The sequence below is a fragment of the Coregonus lavaretus genome (assembly GCF_964263955.1).
Source record: "Coregonus lavaretus genome assembly, chromosome: 24".
In the NCBI taxonomy this organism is placed as follows: domain Eukaryota; kingdom Metazoa; phylum Chordata; class Actinopteri; order Salmoniformes; family Salmonidae; genus Coregonus; species Coregonus lavaretus.
This window is the reverse complement of record NC_140011.1, coordinates 2,428,540-2,446,442: the sequence shown is the minus strand read 5'-3', so window position 1 is coordinate 2,446,442 and position 17,903 is coordinate 2,428,540. Positions and strand designations below refer to the sequence as shown.

The 17,903-nt window shown below is 47.0% G+C and overlaps 1 long non-coding RNA gene across 1 annotated transcript in view; it reads left to right on the top strand.

Moving 5' to 3' along the window:
* LOC311099465 overlaps window positions 1-17,015 on the top strand; it is a 47,066-nt gene extending 30,051 nt beyond the window's left edge. Inside the window, exons 2-3 of the long non-coding RNA XR_014609723.1 lie at window positions 16,386-16,447; window positions 16,655-17,015. This is a non-coding gene — a long non-coding RNA (uncharacterized lncRNA). The remainder of the gene's footprint in view (window positions 1-16,385; window positions 16,448-16,654) is intronic.
* The last annotated feature ends 888 nt before the right edge of the window (window positions 17,016-17,903 follow it).

The window sequence follows — 17,903 nt, the reverse complement described above, 5'->3', positions numbered from 1 at the left end:
TCTGCTTTTACCCTGTTTCTTTCTCTTTCCCTCTCTCTCGGTCTTCTTCTGACCAGTCCTCTGAGGTCTCTCTGGCTTTCTCACCCCTGGTCTTGGCTCCAGGCCGGCCCCCCAAAGGAGAAGGGGGTGAGTGTGTGTGTGTGGTGGTGGTGGTGGAGGGGGGGGGGGGTTTACAGACCAGTTGGTCATGTGACCTAGTGGAGTCAAGCCCCCGGGGTGGAACTGATAGCCCTATTCTCCTCCTTCTCCTTTTCACCTTCACAGGAGGGCCTGGAAATGTCTATGTGTATGGGTGTGCGGTTTAGGCTAAAAAAGCACCAACAATCAACACATCAACAAAATGAGTAATTAGCGGCCACACACACGATGGTCATCAGCCAATTTTTTTTGTTAATTACGTTGAATTATGGCTGAACACATGAACTAATCCTGCCAAAGTATTAGGTCAATCAAGGAGGTGAGATAGTAGTGGGAGTCTACAAAGACTGTTGTTCAAGAGCTATCCTTGTAACTACTGTCAACACACACTTACTCCGTCACTCACACTTTTCTCTGCTACTGTTCTCCAGTAGGACTCATTGGTAAAGCCCAACCCTCCCACCTTCTACACACCAGTCAGTCACTCTGGTAAAAATAAATGCTTTACATTCAAATGCAGAGAGAAAGAAAGGCTCAGGAGGACAACGAGAAGAGGTGGAAGGAGAGAGAAGGGCTAAAGCTTGCTACAAGCTTCATGTGCATAGAAAAATGTGTGTGCGTGAGACTTGGGTGGAGTCTGATTTTTGGAGTAGCGGACACCTTTTGGTAACATGATAACTCGCTGGTCCATGCATTTCTAGACTCCCACAATAGCAACGTTCACAAGGGGGCGATATCAGAGATGTTACTGGCAAAGAAGAATCACGTTGAAAACATAATCACCATTAAGCTAATTTGAAAGAAAAACAACTGCATATTTAAGGAATAGCTAGGCCTAAATGTAATGAAAGTTTAGGTTTGATTTACATTACCTTGTTTTGTGCCTTCCAGTAGGTTACTCCACTAGCAGCTTGCTAGCTAGCTGGCTAAAAACATCAAGCAAGCTAACGTTTCCATGTGAAATAATACGATTTATAAATAATTTGCCCTGGCAAATATACTTACAGCCTACTCGCCAGTGTAACCTACAACATTATCTCAATTTAATATGCTGATTCAATGTATTCGCTCCCATACCAGCTAAAAATAGAATGTCATCATATCACAGTGTAACGAACCCTGCATCCTGAGTCGGTTCCTATCTGTGTTGTCAGTTTTCTGCTCGGGATCTCCAGTTTCCCGAGGGTTCTGGAACGCTCCCTGCCTGGTTGCTCTCATGATTTACCGCACCTGCATCCCATCAGCAATCTGCACACCTGGTCCTGATCATCACCCTTTTTAGGCTCTGACCTGACATCCATTCCCTGCCGGATCGTTAGCCATGAACAGTATGTTTATCAGAGTATCAGCCTTAGAACTTCTAGCGTTAGTTTTGTTGTTTTGCACCTTGTTGGTTTGTTGTGTACTTACCTCCGTTTTGTTCCATCTGCAGTCACTCGTCCGGAACCTTCACCCAACCCCTGCCTGGTGGTCGGCGGCTGCCGAGCCATTATTGGATCTACCACTGCACCCCCAACAACTCATCCACGCCGCCCGCTCTGTTCCCTAGATTATTCAGCATCACTCTTGAATCTGTTAAATAAACACTCACCTTCGTTTCAACTTACCTTGTCCTGGTCTGCTTCTGGGTTCTGGCTTTGTAACTCGTGACAGAACGATCCGGCCAGTAATGAACCCAGCGGACCTGGACTCTGTTCGCCATGCCATTTCCCATCAGGAGAAGATGTTGGGACATCATAGCACGGTACTACAGGAGATAGCGTTGTCAGCTCGGAACCTTTCTACCGGTCTGACGGAGGTCCAGAACCAGCGCAAGTTTCCGGTGGAGAATCCACTACCGGTTTCACCCATCGCGCCTGCCGCTTCTGGAGCTGTGTCCTTCCGTGAGCCCAAGGTTCCGACGCCGGATAAATATGAGGGGGAACTGGGAGGATGCCGTTCTTTCCTTATGCAGTGTGGTTTAGTGTTCGATCTACAGCCCTACTCTTATGCCACAGACAAGGCTAGGATAGCCTTTGTTATTGAGTTGCTGCGTGGTCGAGCGCTGGAGTGGGCTTCAGCCGTTTGGGAAAGACAGGACACCTGCATGGATTCATACCAGGGGTTCACGGCCGAGATGAGGAAGCTATTCGACCATTCCGTCCGAGGGATGGACGCAGCTAGGCACCTGTTTTCGCTTCGCCAAGGAACTCGCAGCGTTGCCGACTTCGTGATCGAGTTCAGGACGTTGGCTGTGGAGAGTGGGTGGAATGAGGAGTCTCTGCAAGCAGCCTTTTACCAGGGCCTGTCGGAGCAGCTCAAGGATGAGTTGATCTCCTATCCGGAGCCTAGTGACCTGGACAGCTTGGTAGCCTTGTCTATTCGGGTGGATAACCGAGTTCGAGAGCGAAGGAGGGAGAAGCAATGGGTCCCGTCCAATCGATCAGCTTCTCAGGTCCCAGTCGGGTCGGGGAGTGGACCAGAATACGTCGATCATTGTCCACCACACAGGATTAGTGGAGAGGTCCTGTCTCCCGATTCTGAACCCATGCAAGTGGGGCGGCACGGGTTAACCAAGGAGGAGCGCCAACATAGACGTAGGACCAACTGTTGCCTCTACTGTGGTAGTTCGGGACATTACATCGCCACTTGTTCCCGGCGGTCGTCAAACTGCACGGCTCGCTAAAGTTGGGAGGACTTTTAGCGAGCCAGTTTCGACCTCTCAATACCTCTGTCAGACCCCGTTTCCCGGCTACCCTCATGAACAGGAATCAGAGCTTAGCGATTAACGCTTTTGTCGATTCAGGTGCCGATGGAAGCTTTATTGATGCCGAAGTGGTGGAACAGCTGGGGCTTTCCAAGGAGCAATTACCGGAAGCCATTGAAGCTACCACTCTGAACGGCAGTAGTCTGGCACGTATCACGATGAGGACTGAACCGGTTAAGATGCTGTTGTCGGGGAATCATTCTGAGGTGATCTCATTCTTCATTCTGCCGTCTTCCCATGTTCCTCTGGTCCTTGGATACCCCTGGCTGAAGGAACACAATCCCACGTTCGATTGGTGACGGGCAAGGTAACGAGTTGGAGCCTTGATTGTCATGCTAACTGTCTCGACTGCCTGTTCCCATTCGGTTCCCAGTCAGGTGATTGAGGCTAAACCCCCAGATTTGTCCCTGGTTCCCGAGACATATCACGATTTGGGGGAAGTGTTCAGTAAGCAGAGGGCTCTGTCACTCCCTCCCCACCGACCATATGATTGTGCCATTAACCTGTTCCCTGGAGCTGTCTATCCCAAGGGACGGTTATACAGTATCTCCCGACCTGAACGTGAGGCTTTGGAGACCTACATCAAGGAGTCCCTAGCTGCTGGCCTGATTCGTCCCTCGTCATCACCCCTGGGGGCAGGATTCTTCTTTGTGGGTAAGAAGGATGGCTCTCTTCGACCGTGTATTGATTATCGGGGGTTGAATGATATCACGGTCAAGAACAAGTATCCCCTGCCCTTGATGAGCTCTGCCTTCGACTCCTTACAGGGTGCTACGGTGTTCACCAAGCTAGACCTACGCAATGCGTATCACCTGGTCCGGATCAGAGAGGGGGACGAGTGGTTGACGGGGTTCAATACACCGATGGGTCACTTCGAGTATCAGGTGATGCCGTTTGGACTGACCAATGCTCCAGCGGTATTCCAGAGTATGGTGAACGACGTCCTGAGAGATATGATCGGTCTCTTTGTGTTTGTTTACCTGGATGACATTCTGATCTTCTCGAAGGAACCTTCCAGCCACGTCCAGCATGTCCGGCAGGTTCTGCAGCGATTGTTGGAGAATCGCCTGTTCGTGAAGGCCGAGAAGTGCGAGTTTCACGCCCACACGACATCCTTCCTCGGGTACATCATCTCCAGGGGAGAGATTAGGATGGACCAGGAGAAGGTTAGAGCGGTTCTGGAATGGGCCCAGCCCGGTACGAGATTGCAGCTCCAGAGGTTTTTGGGGTTTGCGAATTTTTACCGCAGATTCATCCGGGATTACAGCCGTGTGGCCGCTCCGTTAACTGCCTTGACTTCCAGTACCAGGACCTTCAATTGGAATCCGGAGGCGGATTGAGCGTTTCTGGATTTGAAGAGGCGATTCACCAACGCACCGATTCTCTCTCAACCTGACACGGCCCGTCAGTTCGTCGTTGAAGTGGATGCGTCTGATGTGGGGGTTGGCGCCATCCTGTCCCAGCGATGCTCCACTGACAGTAAACTCCATCCCTGCGCCTACTACTCTCGTCGTCTTTCGCCTGCGGAGAGGAACTACGATGTGGGTAACCGGGAGCTTCTCGCGGTGAAGCTTGCCTTGGAGGAGTGGCGCCACTGGTTGGAGGGGGCGGAGCAACCGTTTATTGTCTGGACTGACCACAAGAATCTTGCTTACGTGCAATCGGCTAGACGTCTCAACTCCCGTCAGGCCAGGTGGCCGTTGTTTTTCGGACGATTCAATTTTTCCCTGACGTTCCGACCTGGATCTAAGAACGGCAAGGCGGATGCCTTGTCCCGGATGTTCTCCAAGACGGAGGAGAGTGGGGCCAAGACCGAGACGATTCTTCCCCGGAACTGTGTCGTGGGAGCAGTTATGTGGAAGATTGAGGAGGAGGTTATGGCGGCCCTTCGGACGCAGCCCGGTCCCGGTAACGGTCCACCCGGTCGGTTGTTTGTGCCTGAGTCGGTTCGTTCTGCTGTCCTCCAATGGTCCCACGCCAGCAAGATGGCTTGTCACCCTGGCGTGGCTCGGACGATGGCGTTTCTTCGCAGACGATTTTGGTGGCCTGCCATGGGAGAGGATACTCGGGGGTTTGTTGCTGCCTGTCCAGTGTGTGCGCAGAATAAGAGTGCCAATCGGCCCAGCTCCGGACTACTTCACCCCCTTCCTATTCCCCGGCGACCATGGTCGCATCTGGCCCTGGACTTTGTCACTGGGTTGCCCTCTTCTGAGGGGAACACGGTCATTCTGACTATTGTGGACAGATTCAGCAAGTTCGCCCACTTTGTGCCCATTTCCAAGCTTCCCTCTGCCTCTGAGACGTCCGAGATCCTGGTTAGGGAGGTTTTCAGGGTCCACGGGTTGCCCAGTGATATCGTTTCCGACCGTGGTCCTCAGTTTACCTCTGCTGTCTGGAAGTCCTTCTGTTTGGCCATTGGAGCTACAGTCAGTCTCACATCTGGTTTTCACCCCCAATCTAATGGTCAGGCGGAGAGAGCCAACCAGAAGATGGAATCCACGCTACGCTGCCTGGTCTCCTCCAACCCCACCTCCTGGGTCTCTCAGTTGCCTTGGGTTGAGTATGCCCACAATACTCTCCCTACATCTGCCACTGGGATGTCTCCCTTCCAGTGCCTATATGGCTACCAACCTCCCTTGTTTCCTTCTCAGGAGAAGGATCTCTCAGTGCCCTCTGTTCAGGCCCACATTCGTCGTTGCCTCCTCCGCCTCCTCCTCCTCCTCCTCGGATGATCGGAGGTGTTCCTGCCTACACGGTGCGACGCATTATGGATTCCAGACGGCGGGGCCGGGGTTTCCAGTATCTCGTGGACTGGGAGGGGTATGGTCCTGAAGAGAGGAGTTGGATTCCGCAGCGACAGATCCTTGATGCTGACCTCCTTCGTGACTTCTACCGCCTCCATCCTGGTGCTCCGGGGAGTCCGCCCGGTGGCGTTCGTCGGAGGGGGGGTACTGTAACGAACCCTGCATCCTGAGTCGGTTCCTATCTGTGTTGTCAGTTTTCTGCTCGGGATCTCCAGTTTCCCGAGGGTTCTGGAACGCTCCCTGCCTGGTTGCTCTCATGATTTACCGCACCTGGATCCCATCAGCAATCTGCACACCTGGTCCTGATCATCACCCTTTTTAGGCTCTGACCTGACATCCATTCCCTGCCGGATCGTTAGCCATGAACAGTATGTTTATCAGAGTATCAGCCTTAGAACTTCTAGCGTTAGTTTTGTTGTTTTGTACCTTGTTGGTTTGTTGTGTACTTACCTCCGTTTTGTTCCATCTGCAGTCACTCGTCCGGAACCTTCACCCAACCCCTGCCTGGTGGTCGGCGGCTGCCGAGCCATTATTGGATCTACCACTGCACCCCCAACAACTCATCCACACCGCCCGCTCTGTTCCCTGGATTATTCAGCATCACTCTTGAATCTGTTAAATAAACACTCACCTTCGTTTCAACTTACCTTGTCCTGGTCTGCTTCTGGGTTCTGGCTTTGTAACTCGTGACACACAGAGAAAATGCACATGGCTACAAGCAGTTTTTACCTTGTAGCTGTAGTTTATTACTTCTCAACAAAATACCTTTTTAGGGGGATTCTAAAAAGGCTACAATGTTATTTGGTTTATTGTTTCAACAGTCACTGTACTATATTTGGTTATCAATGCAGAATATGCTACTTTTATGCATAGCATATACACCACATGACCAAAAGTATGTGAACACCTGCTCGTCGAACATCATGGGCATTAATATGGAGTTGGTCCCCCCTTTGATGCTATAACAGCCTCCACTCTTCTGGGAAGGCTTTCCACTAGATGTTGGAACAATGCTGCGGGGACTTGCTTCTATTCAGCCACAAGAGCATTAGTGAGGTCGGGCACTGATGTTGGGCGATTAGGCCTGGCTCGCAGTTGGCATTCCTATTCATCCCAAAGGCATTCGATGGGGTTGAGGTCAGGACTCTGTGCAGGCCAGTCAAGTTCTTCCACACCGATCTCGACAAACCATTTCTGTATGGACCTCGCTTTGTGCATGGGGGCATTGTCATGCTGACAGGGCCTTCCCCAAACTGTTGCCACAAAGTTGGATGCACAGAATCGATTAGAATGCCATTGTATGCTGTAGCGTTAAGATTTCCCTTCACTGGAACTAAGGGGCTCAGCCCGAACCATGAAAAATGTGGCATCCTATGACAGTGCCACATTGAAAGTCACTGAGCTCTTCAGTAAGGCCATTCTACTGCCAATGTTTGTCCATGGAGATTGCATGCCTGTGTGCTCGATTTTATACACCTGTCAGCAACTGGTGTGGCTAAAATAGCTGAATCCACTAATTTGAAGGGTTGTCCACATACTTTTGTATATATAGTGTAGATCAGATCAAGGAACCATGCTACAATACTGCCCACTCACGGCTCCGCAAGGAATGATATGGCGCGTCTAAATTTTCAGGTAGCACAAAAGTACCTAGAATGCCGGAGCGTGTTACAAGGAGCCGGCCCTTTTGGGACAAAAAAATACATTGCAACACTGCACTATGCTCCATATCTACTATCTCCATAGAGTGTATAGACCCCTTTAGGTGTTTTTAACCTGGTGCCGGTGACACTGGAGACATCACAAAGACAAGCGCTTCTTCTGACATTTTGTGTTTTCAAAATAATCCACCTCAATGACGTGCATAGTCTCGGTTCGATTCCTTTCTTTAATCACAAATCTATGGATATTTAGAAGGCTGCCAAATGTTAATCCCAATGTTTTTTTTCTTCTTCAGTTATACAACGGGTGGGTCTAATCCTGAATGCTGATTGGTTAAAACCGCCAGCGTTTCCCAGCCAGTCGAAATCATGAATCAGCTGGCATCATTTTTATGGATATATACAAAGACATTTTAATTTAATAAAAGGTTAAACGAAACGAAGTGCAGCTAGTTTGCAGTCTTTCCAGCTTAAGTTTGAAGTGATTGTTTTAGCTGTGTTGTTGGCTAGCTCCTCTGAACAACAGTCTCCTGACGAGTGAGCACATTTTCTATGCCAGGCAAAATTGTGCCTCATTACCTCTGTTTCTGCTGCTAAAGCCACTTTCTACCACTCTAAATTACAAGCATCTGCCTCTAACCCTAGGAAGCTCTTTGCCACCTTCTCCTCCCTGCTGAATCCTCCTCCACCCCCCCCCCCTCCCCCCTCCTCCCTTTCTGTGGATGACTTCGTCAACCATTTTGAAAAGAAGGTTGACGACATCTGATCCTCGTTTGTTAAGTCAAATGACAACGCTGGTCCTGCTCGCACTGCCCTACCCTATGCTTTGACTTCTTTCTCCCCTCTCTCTCCAGATGAAATCTTGTGACTTGTGACAGCCGGCCGCCCAACAACCTGCCCTCTTGACCCTATCCCCTCCACTCCTCTCTTCTCCAGACTATTTTGGAGACCTTCTCCCTTACCTCACCTCGCTCATCAACTCATCCTTGACCGCTGGCTATGTCCCTTCCATCTTCAAGAGAGCGAGAGTTGCACCCCTTCTCAAAAAACCTACACTCGATCCCTCCGATGTCAACAACTACAGACCAGTATCCCTTCTTTCTTTTCTCTCTAAAACTCTTGAGCGTGCCGTCTTTAGCCAACTCTCTTGCTATCTCTCTCAGAATTACCTTCTTGATCCAAACCAGTCAGGTTTCAAGACTGGTCATTCAACTGAGACTGCTCTTCTCTGTGTCACGGAGGCTCTCCGCACTGCTAAAGCTAACTCTCTCTCCTCTGCTCTCATCCTTCTAGACCTATCTGCTGCCTTTGATACTGTGAACCATCAGATCCTCCTCTCCACCCTCTCCGAGTTGGGCATCACCGACGCGGCTCACTCTTGGATTGCGTCCTACCTGACAGGTCGCTCCTACCAGGTGGTGTGGTGAGAATCTGTCTCCGCACCACGTGCTCTCACAACTGGTGTCCCCCAGGGCTCAGTTCTAGGCCCTCTCCTATTCTCGCTATACACCAAGTCACTTGGCTCTGTCATATCCTCACATGGCCTCTCCTATCATTGCTACACAGACGACACACAATTCATCTTCTCCTTTCCCCATTCTGATAACCAGGTGGCGAATTGCATCTCTGCATGTCTGGCAGACATATCAGTGTGGATGACGGATCATCACCTCAAGCTGAACCTCGGCAAGACGGAGCTGCTCTTCCTCCCGGGGAAGGACTGCCCGTTCCATGATCTCGCCATCACGGTTGACAACTCCATTGTGTCCTCCTCCCAGAGTGCAAAGAGCCTTGGCGTGACCCTGGACAACACCCTGTCGTTCTCCGCTAACATCAAGGCGGTGACCCGATCCTGTAGGTTCATGCTCTACAACATTCGTAGAGTACGACCCTGCCTTACACAGGAAGCGGCACAGGTCCTAATCCAGGCACTTGTCATCTCCCGTCTGGATTACTGCAACTCGCTGTTGGCTGGGCTTCCTGCCTGTGCCATTAAACCCCTACAACTCATCCAGAACGCCGCAGCCCGTCTGGTGTTCAACCTTCCCAAGTTCTCTCACGTCACCCCGCTCCTCCGCACACTCCACTGGCTTCTAGTTGAAGCTTGCATCTGCTACAAGACCATGGTGCTTGCCTACGGAGCTGTGAGGGGAACGGCACCTCCGTACATTCAGGCTCTGATCAGTCCCTACACCCAAACGAGGGCATTGCCTTCATCCACCTCTGGCCTGCTGGCCCCACTACCTCTGTGGAAGCACAGTTCCCGCTCAGCCCAGTCAAAACTGTTCACTGCTCTGGCACCCCAATGGTGGAACAAGCTCCCTCACGACGCTAGGACAGCGGAGTCACTCACCACCTTCCGGAGACACTTGAAACCCAACCTCTTTAAGGAATACCTGGGATAGGATAAAGTAATCCTTATACCCCCCCCTTACCCCACCCCAAAGAAAAAAAAAAAAAAACATTTTGTAAAATGGTTGTCCCACTGGCTATCATAAGGTGAATGCACCAATTTGTAAGTCGTCCGCTAAATGACAAAAATGTAAATGTAAATGGGTGCTTTGCTGCAGGAGGGACTGGTGCACTTCACAAAATAGATGGCATCATGAGGAAGAAAAATTATGTGGATATATTGAAGCAACATCTCAAGACATCAGTCAGGAAGTTAAAGCTTGGTCACAAATGGGTCTTCCCAATGGACAATAACCCCAAGCATACTTCCAAAGTTGTGGCAAAATGGCTTAAGGACAACAAAGTCAAGGTATTGGAGTGGCCATCACAAAGCCCTGACCTCAATCCTATAGAACATTTGTGGGCAGAACTGAAAAAGCGTGTGCGAGCAAGGAGGCCTACAAACCTGATTTACACCAGCTTTGTCAGGAGGAATGGGCCAAAATTCACCCAACTTATTGTGGGAAGCTTGTGGAAGGCTACCCGAAATGTTTGACCCAAGTTAAACAATTTAAAGGCAATGCTACCAAATACTAATTGAGTGTATGTAAACTTATGACCCACCGGGGATGTGATGAAAGAAATTAAAGATGAAATAAATAATTCTCTCTACTATTATTCTGACATTTCACATTCTTAAAATAAAGTGGTGATCCTAACTGACCTAAGACAGGGAATTTTTACTAGGATTACATTTCCGGAATTGTAAAAACTGAGTTTAAATGTATTTGGCTAAGGTGTGTGTAAACTTCCGACTTCAACTGTATATAACAACACCCGTGCCAATATATCCTCCAAACACCGGCTTCTCAGGCATTATCACTTAAATGTCATTAAACTCACCAAAGTTCTTCATATTAAACACAAGGAGTAATGGACATGGCACAATGCATCCTTGCAATGTCTTAAAAAGTATATCCATGCATTGTCAAGCAATGGTCATCAATTTGGCAATCGTGAACGAGTCTATGGTTATAATTGAAATATGCTTTGCAGATGGTGGCAGTGCGTCAAAAGCCACATGCATAATGACAATGTGCCAAATTATGTTTAGGCCCCACTATAAGCAGCTGATTTTGTGATTTCTGAAGGATTACGATCCCCCTCATATTCCTCTACTTGTTATCAAATGACTGAAGGATGAAATGAGTTTAAGATTTATATTGTCACTTTGTCCCGTGTGTGTGTGTGTGTGCCTGCGTGGATTCATTTTGGGGAGCAGTGAAGTGTGTGTGTTCCTCAGAGGCGGCTAACCCTCCGTGGGAGGCCAGCTTAGCGCGCGCCCTCTGTTGTCGCACTGGAGGACCGCCTGACTTTAATTAAGTCATTTTTAATTAATCACACACTCCAATGACGACCCCCACCATATGTTGCGGTAACAGATTAACGAAGGGACGAGGCTTGTTAACTGAGGCATCTCATTAACAAACAAGGAGTCATTGGATTGACTTTCCCTCCACAACTTTCACACTTAACAGTCAAATCTGAAGCCCAGTGAAAAGGTTTAGGGGGAAAAAGAAAAACACTTTTGGATGAACAGCAGTGTAAAAAATAAATAATTTCCCCTGCATCTAAATGATAAGCGAACATTTCGACCTATGTAACATGATGAATGTATCAGTGGATGCTGGTGGGAGGAGCTATAGGAGGACGGGCTCATTGGCTGGAATGGAGTAAATGGAAAGGAGTCAAACGTGGTTTCTATAGACGGGTTGGTTGACAACGTCATGAAAATGATGCGCGCGTATGGAGGTGGCCGGAAGATGTGCCTTGTTATGATTCTAAATAGCTAGCAACAATGACAAGAAGCTGCCTTGTGGGGAATCGTAGGTGGCTCGTTTCAGCTCGTTGTGTCTTGTTATTGATACCATGTCTTGTTTTGACTGATGTCACGTCTATGCTTATATGGCAAAGAATTGCGCTAGCTAGCTAACCAACAACTGTAACAGTGTATTTGAGAGACAACTATTGCTTATTGTGCAATGTATTTGTTTTCAAAAAACATTTGGAGAGGAAATATAGTTTAGATGTTGTCAACAGTCTAAGCCAACTCCGTCTGTTTTGTGTGGGTTTATGTTGCTAAACAACCGACCGTCTATGTGTTTGATGTGCTTGATACATTCCATTAATTCCATTCCAGCCATTACAATGAGCCTGTACTCCTGTAGCTCCTCCCACCAACCTCTGGAATGTATGTAACATTCATTTGTGATTCGGAGTGTCATTCATAGCAACTTTGGAGCATTTAAAGTAAGTATATTGGACCCATTTGTGATATTTACTCCCTTCACACCACTAAAGCTAATTTGTTTAATTGGTTAAACTTCCCATGCATACCCTCTTCATAATGCATTATAATGCATGACATAGGCACTCAAAAACATTATCAATGTGCTTATAATGCATTATGAACAGGTGTTACCGTTACATTTAGTCTCTTATTAGTCCAATGCAAAGGCTTGGGCCATGTTTGAATACTATACGAATGTATCCTTCCTTCCTTCAAGAAATACCTGATTTGAAAGCTCAACTGTTGCTTACACCTATCAATGCTAGAAGCTAGAAGGAGCGCATTTTCATTTCACTGCTAGAATCGGGAAGTTTTGACTTCCAGTGTATTCATCTGCTCATAGCGAACTACAAAGTCCAGCATTCATAGCAAATGCAGATACCGCCCTGCTAGGTAGAGGGGGCATTGCCACAAACTAGGTTCCTGGTGTTGTTTACTTCGAACAACCAACACACAGTAATCTCAGAATTTCTCAAGGCATTTTGTTTTATAAACTTTTGTTTTTCACTAACGTTTGTCATCATGCCCATGTGGTGTTCTGTCTGGCTGTGCTAATTAAAACAAGGGCGAAAATGAGTTATCTTTCATCGTTCTACCTACCAGAGATTTACGCAGATGCTGACAGCAGTTTGCAGCTTTAAAGAATGATGCTTACAGTGACCAATGATTATCAGAGGGATTTTCAGGCTGAACGGATGGAGAATACATTTAGACGACAGCTGAGAAGTGATGCGATACAATATTTTTCTCCCTTCACAACAAAACAGAAGATTCTCGATTAGATGTAATGTAACGTTAGCTGGACTAGGTAAATTAGCTACGTTAGTTAACGTTACAGTCCTGTATTTAACTCTGAAGCCATCAGCTAAATCATATAGCTAGCTATCTTTTGGATACACACTGTCAATCAATTTCACCTATGTCATGGTAGTCACTGCTAGACTGGTAGCTACCTTCAGCAGAGTAAACATGTTTGTCTGTTTGTTCTACAGTGAGGGAAAAAAGTATTTGATCCCCTGCTGATTTAGTACATTTGCCCACTGATAAAGACATGATCAGTCTATAATTTTAATGGTAGGTTTATTTGAACAGTGAGAGACAGAATAACAACAAAAAAATCCTTCAAAACGCATGTCAAAAAGTTTATAAATTGATTAGCATTTTAATGAGGGAAATAAGTATTTGACCCCTCTGCAAAACATGATTTAGTACTTGGTGGCAAAACCCTTGTTGGCAATCACAGAGGTCAGACGTTTTTTTGTAGTTGGCCACCAGGTTTGCACACATCTCAGGAGGGATTTTGTTCCACTCCTCTTTGCAGATCTTCTCCAAGTCATTAAGGTTTCGAGGCTGACGTTTGCCAACTCGAACCTTCAGCTCCCTCCACAGATTTTCTATGGGATTAAGGTCTGGACACTGGCTAGGCCACTCCAGGACCTTAATGTGCTTCTTCTTGAGCCACTCCTTTGTTGCCTTGGCCGTGTGTTTTGGGTCATTGTCATGCTGGAATACCCATCCACGACCCATTTTCAATACCCTGGCTGAGGGAAGGAGGTTCTCAGCCAAGACTTGACGGTACATGGCCCCGTCCATCGTCCCTTTGATGCGGTGAAGTTGTCCTGTCCCCTTAGGAGAAAAACACCCCCTAATGTTTCCACCTCCATGTTTGACGGTGGGGATGGTGTTCTTGGGGTCATAGGCAGCATTCCTCCTCCTCATCTGACCACAACACTTTCACCCAGTTCTCCTCTGAATCATTCAGATGTTAATTGGCAAACTTCAGACGGCCCTGTATATGTGATTTCTTGAGCAGGTGGACCTTGCGGGCGCTGCAGGATTCCAGTCCTTCACGGCGTAGTGTGTTACCAATTGTTTTCTTGGTGACTATGGTCCCAGCTGCCTTGAGATCATTGACAAGATCCTCCCATGTAGTTCTGGGCTGATTCCTCACCATTCTCATGATCATTGCAACTCCACGAGGTGAGATCTTGCATGGAGCCCCAGGCCGAGGGAGATTGACAGTTCTTTTGTGTTTCTTCCATTTGCAAATAATCGCACCAACTGTTGTCACCTTCTCACCAAGCTGCTTGGCGATGGTCTTGTAGCCCATTCCAGCCTTGTGTAGGTCTACAATCTTGTCCCTGACATCCTTGGAGAGCTCTTTGGTCTTGGCCATGGTGGAGAGTTTGGAATCTGATTGATTGATTGCTTCTGTGGACAGGTGTCTTTAATACAGGTAACAAGCTGAGATTAGGAGCACTCCCTTTAATGTATAAAAGACACCTGGGAGCCAGAAATCTTTCTGATTGAGAGGGGGTCAAATGCTTATTTCCCTCATTAAAATGCTAATCAATTTATAACATTTTTGACATGCGTTTTTCTGGATTTTTTTGTTGTTATTCTGTCTCTCACTGTTCAAATAAACCTACCATTAAAATTATAGACTGATCATTTCTTTGTCAGTGGGCAAACATACAAAATCAGCAGGGGATCAAATACTTTTTTCCCTCACTGTATCTTTGACTAACGTTTGGTAACGTAAGCTAGCTAACATTAGCAAATAAGAGGAACTCATTCTGATAGCCATCTATTCCGACCTTGTCTTAAAAACACTCAGTTACAAAAAATAGAATTGTCAATATACAGTGGAGAAAAAAAGTATTTAGTCAGCGACCAATTGTGCAAGTTCTCCCACTTAAAAAGATGAGAGAGGCCTGTAATTTTCATCATAGGATAGGTACACGTCAATTATGACGAACAAAATGAGGAAAAAAAATCCAGAAAATCACATTGTAGGATTTTATTGAATTTATTTGCAAATTATGGTGGAAAATAAGTATTTGGTCAATAACAAACGTTTCTCAATACTTTGTTATATACCCTTTATTGGCAATGACACAGGTCAAACGTTTTCTGTAAGTCTTCACAAGGTTTTCACACACTGTTGCTGGTATTTTGGCCCATTCCTCCATGCAGATCTCCTCTAGAGCAGTGATGTTTTGGGGCTGTCGCTGGGCAACACGGACTTTCAACTCCCTTCAAAGATTTTCTATGGGGTTGAGATTTGGAGACTGGCTAGGCCACTCCAGGACCTTGAAATGCTTCTTACGAAGCCACTCCTTCGTTGCCCGGGCGGTGTGTTTGTGATCATTGTCATGCTGAAAGACCCAGTCACGTTTAGTCTTCAATGCCCTTGCTAATGGAAGGAGGTTTTCACTCAAAATCTCACGATACATGTCCCCATTCATTCTTTCCTATACACGGATCAGTCGTCCTGGTCCCTTTGCAGAAAAACAGCCCCAAAGCATGATGTTTCCACCCCCATGCTTCACAGTAGGTATGGTGTTCTTTGGATGCAACTCAGCATTGTTTGTCCTCCAAACACGACAAGTTGAGTTTTTACCAAAAAGTTATATTTTGGTTTCATCTGACCATATGACATTCTCCCAATCCTCTTCTGGATCATCCAAATGCACTCTAGCAAACTTCAGACGGGCCTGGACATGTACTGGCTTAAGCAGGGGGACACGTCTGGCACTGCAGGATTTGAGTCCCTGGCGGCGTAGTGTGTTACTGATGGTAGGCTTTGTTACTTTGGTCCCAGCTCTCTGCAGGTCATTCACTAGGTCCCCCCGTGTGGTTCTGGGATTTTTGCTCACCGTTCTTGTGATAATTTTGACCCCATGGGGTGAGATCTTGCGTGGAGCAAATGATCAAGGGAGATTATCAGTGGTCTTGTATGTCTTCCATTTCCTAATAATTGCTCCCACAGTTGATTTCTTCAAACCATTCTGCTTACCTATTGCAGATGCAGTCTTCCCAGCCTGGTGCAGGTCTACAAAAGGTCTGTGAGAGCCAGAAATCTTGCTTGTTTGTAGGTGACCAAATACTTATTTTCCACCATCATTTGCAAATAAATTCATAAAAAATCCTACAATGTGATTTTCTGGATTTAGTTGACGTGTACCTATGATGAAAATTACAGGCCTCTCTCATCTTTTTAAGTGGGAGAACTTGCACAATTGGTGGCTGACTAAATACTTTTTTCCCCACTGTAGCTAACTCACTCTCGGTGTGTTGGTAGTAATGATGAATGTGTATAAATTGTCTATGATTGGTTAGTTGGTTCTCAGCCGGCTAGCAATCTTGCTGCCAATTTAGTGATGCGAACTAGCTAACAGCAAGCTGACAATATTGAAATGTCCATGTTAGGTGTGCTAAGCTAGCCATTCTAATAGAGATCAATACAATTAGTGGGGTGTTTAAATGGTGTATTACTGTGCGTTTTGTTGTAGGTGGTACAGAATCTGATTCCACCAGCATGTTTTTCCAACCACTAGCTCTGCACAAGGTGAAGGTAAGTTGACAAAAATATTTACAAGCTGACGGCTAAGATAGCTCAATTTACAGTAAGCATGGCATAAACATGAATTGGGTAATGTTTGTATGGGTTTGTGTTTGAGTTATGGGGTTACAGATGGTTAGATGTAGCCTGAGGACCACAGAGTTCCTTCCAGACCATGTAATCAATTTAGTCTACCCCTTTTCTCTTTGTAAAACTCAGGTTATCTGGAGTCCTTCCACAGACCCTGCTGAAAAATACCCCAAAGCAGCGGTATTTTGGGTACACGAGCATGATGGTGGGGACACACCTTGTGGTTATGGAGCACAAGAAGATTGTGGGATGAAAACAAGCAAGGGACACTGAAAGTTAATGACACAACTACTTCATTCTTCTCTCTGCAGATTCTCAAAACACAATACAAAGACACGTCTACAAAAATCCCCTGGTACTATTGACAATAATTATCTGTCAAAGTAAATGGGCTGGGGGAGGTTTACAGATAGATCTTTGAGATGACGAAGGAGGTTTTGGTTGTGCTTAGAGACAGTAAATGTATTGCTGTGCATGACAACGATTGAAAGGTGCCATTTCTCCTCAATCTCCCATACACAACAATACATACTGTATAAGAACTGCCCTCCTAAGACTTTTCACACCTTCTGCAGCCCCCCAGTCCATTCACTTTGTTGACTGATCTTTCCTCTCAAAAGCAGCTCCCAATGTCCCCTCATTGTCCCTAAACAATACACTAGTCTGTCTCTAAACACATAGGTCCCAATTGGTTGACACCTTTACCAACAATAGGGTGTTGCCCTACATCCCTTCCACAAAAACGGTCAAATGGTAACACCACAACCATATCTTTCCAGGAGACGTGCAGTACAAGCACATATTCTGCAAGAGGTCCAAACAGTTGGTGGTTATGGTACTTCTATCCCCCCCCCCCCCCCCCCCCCCCCCCCCCCCCCCCCCCCCCCCAGCGGAGTCGCTCACCACCTTCCGGAGACATTTGAAACCCCACCTCTTTAAGGAATACCTGGGATAGGATAAAGTAATCCTTCTACCCCCCCCCCCCCCACACACACAGCGGAGTCACTCACCACCTTCCGGAGACATTTGAAACCCCACCTCTTTAAGGAATACCTGGGATAGGATAAAGTAATCCTTCTACCCCCCCCCAAACAAAAAAATAAATAAATAAATTGTAAAGTGGTTATCCCACTGGCTATAGGGTGAATGCATCAATTTGTGAGACGCTCTGGTCTAGAGCGTCTGCTAAATGACGTAAATGTGCCCTTGAGCAAGGCACTTAACCCTAATTGCTCCTGTAAGTCGCTCTGGATAAGAGCGTCTGCTAAATGACTAAAATGTAAAATGTAAATGTATGGTCTACAAGCCCTACACCACTTCCGGCAGCCTTATCCAGCTGGCCTTACACCACAGACAGGACCTTTGCAGTGTCCCGAAG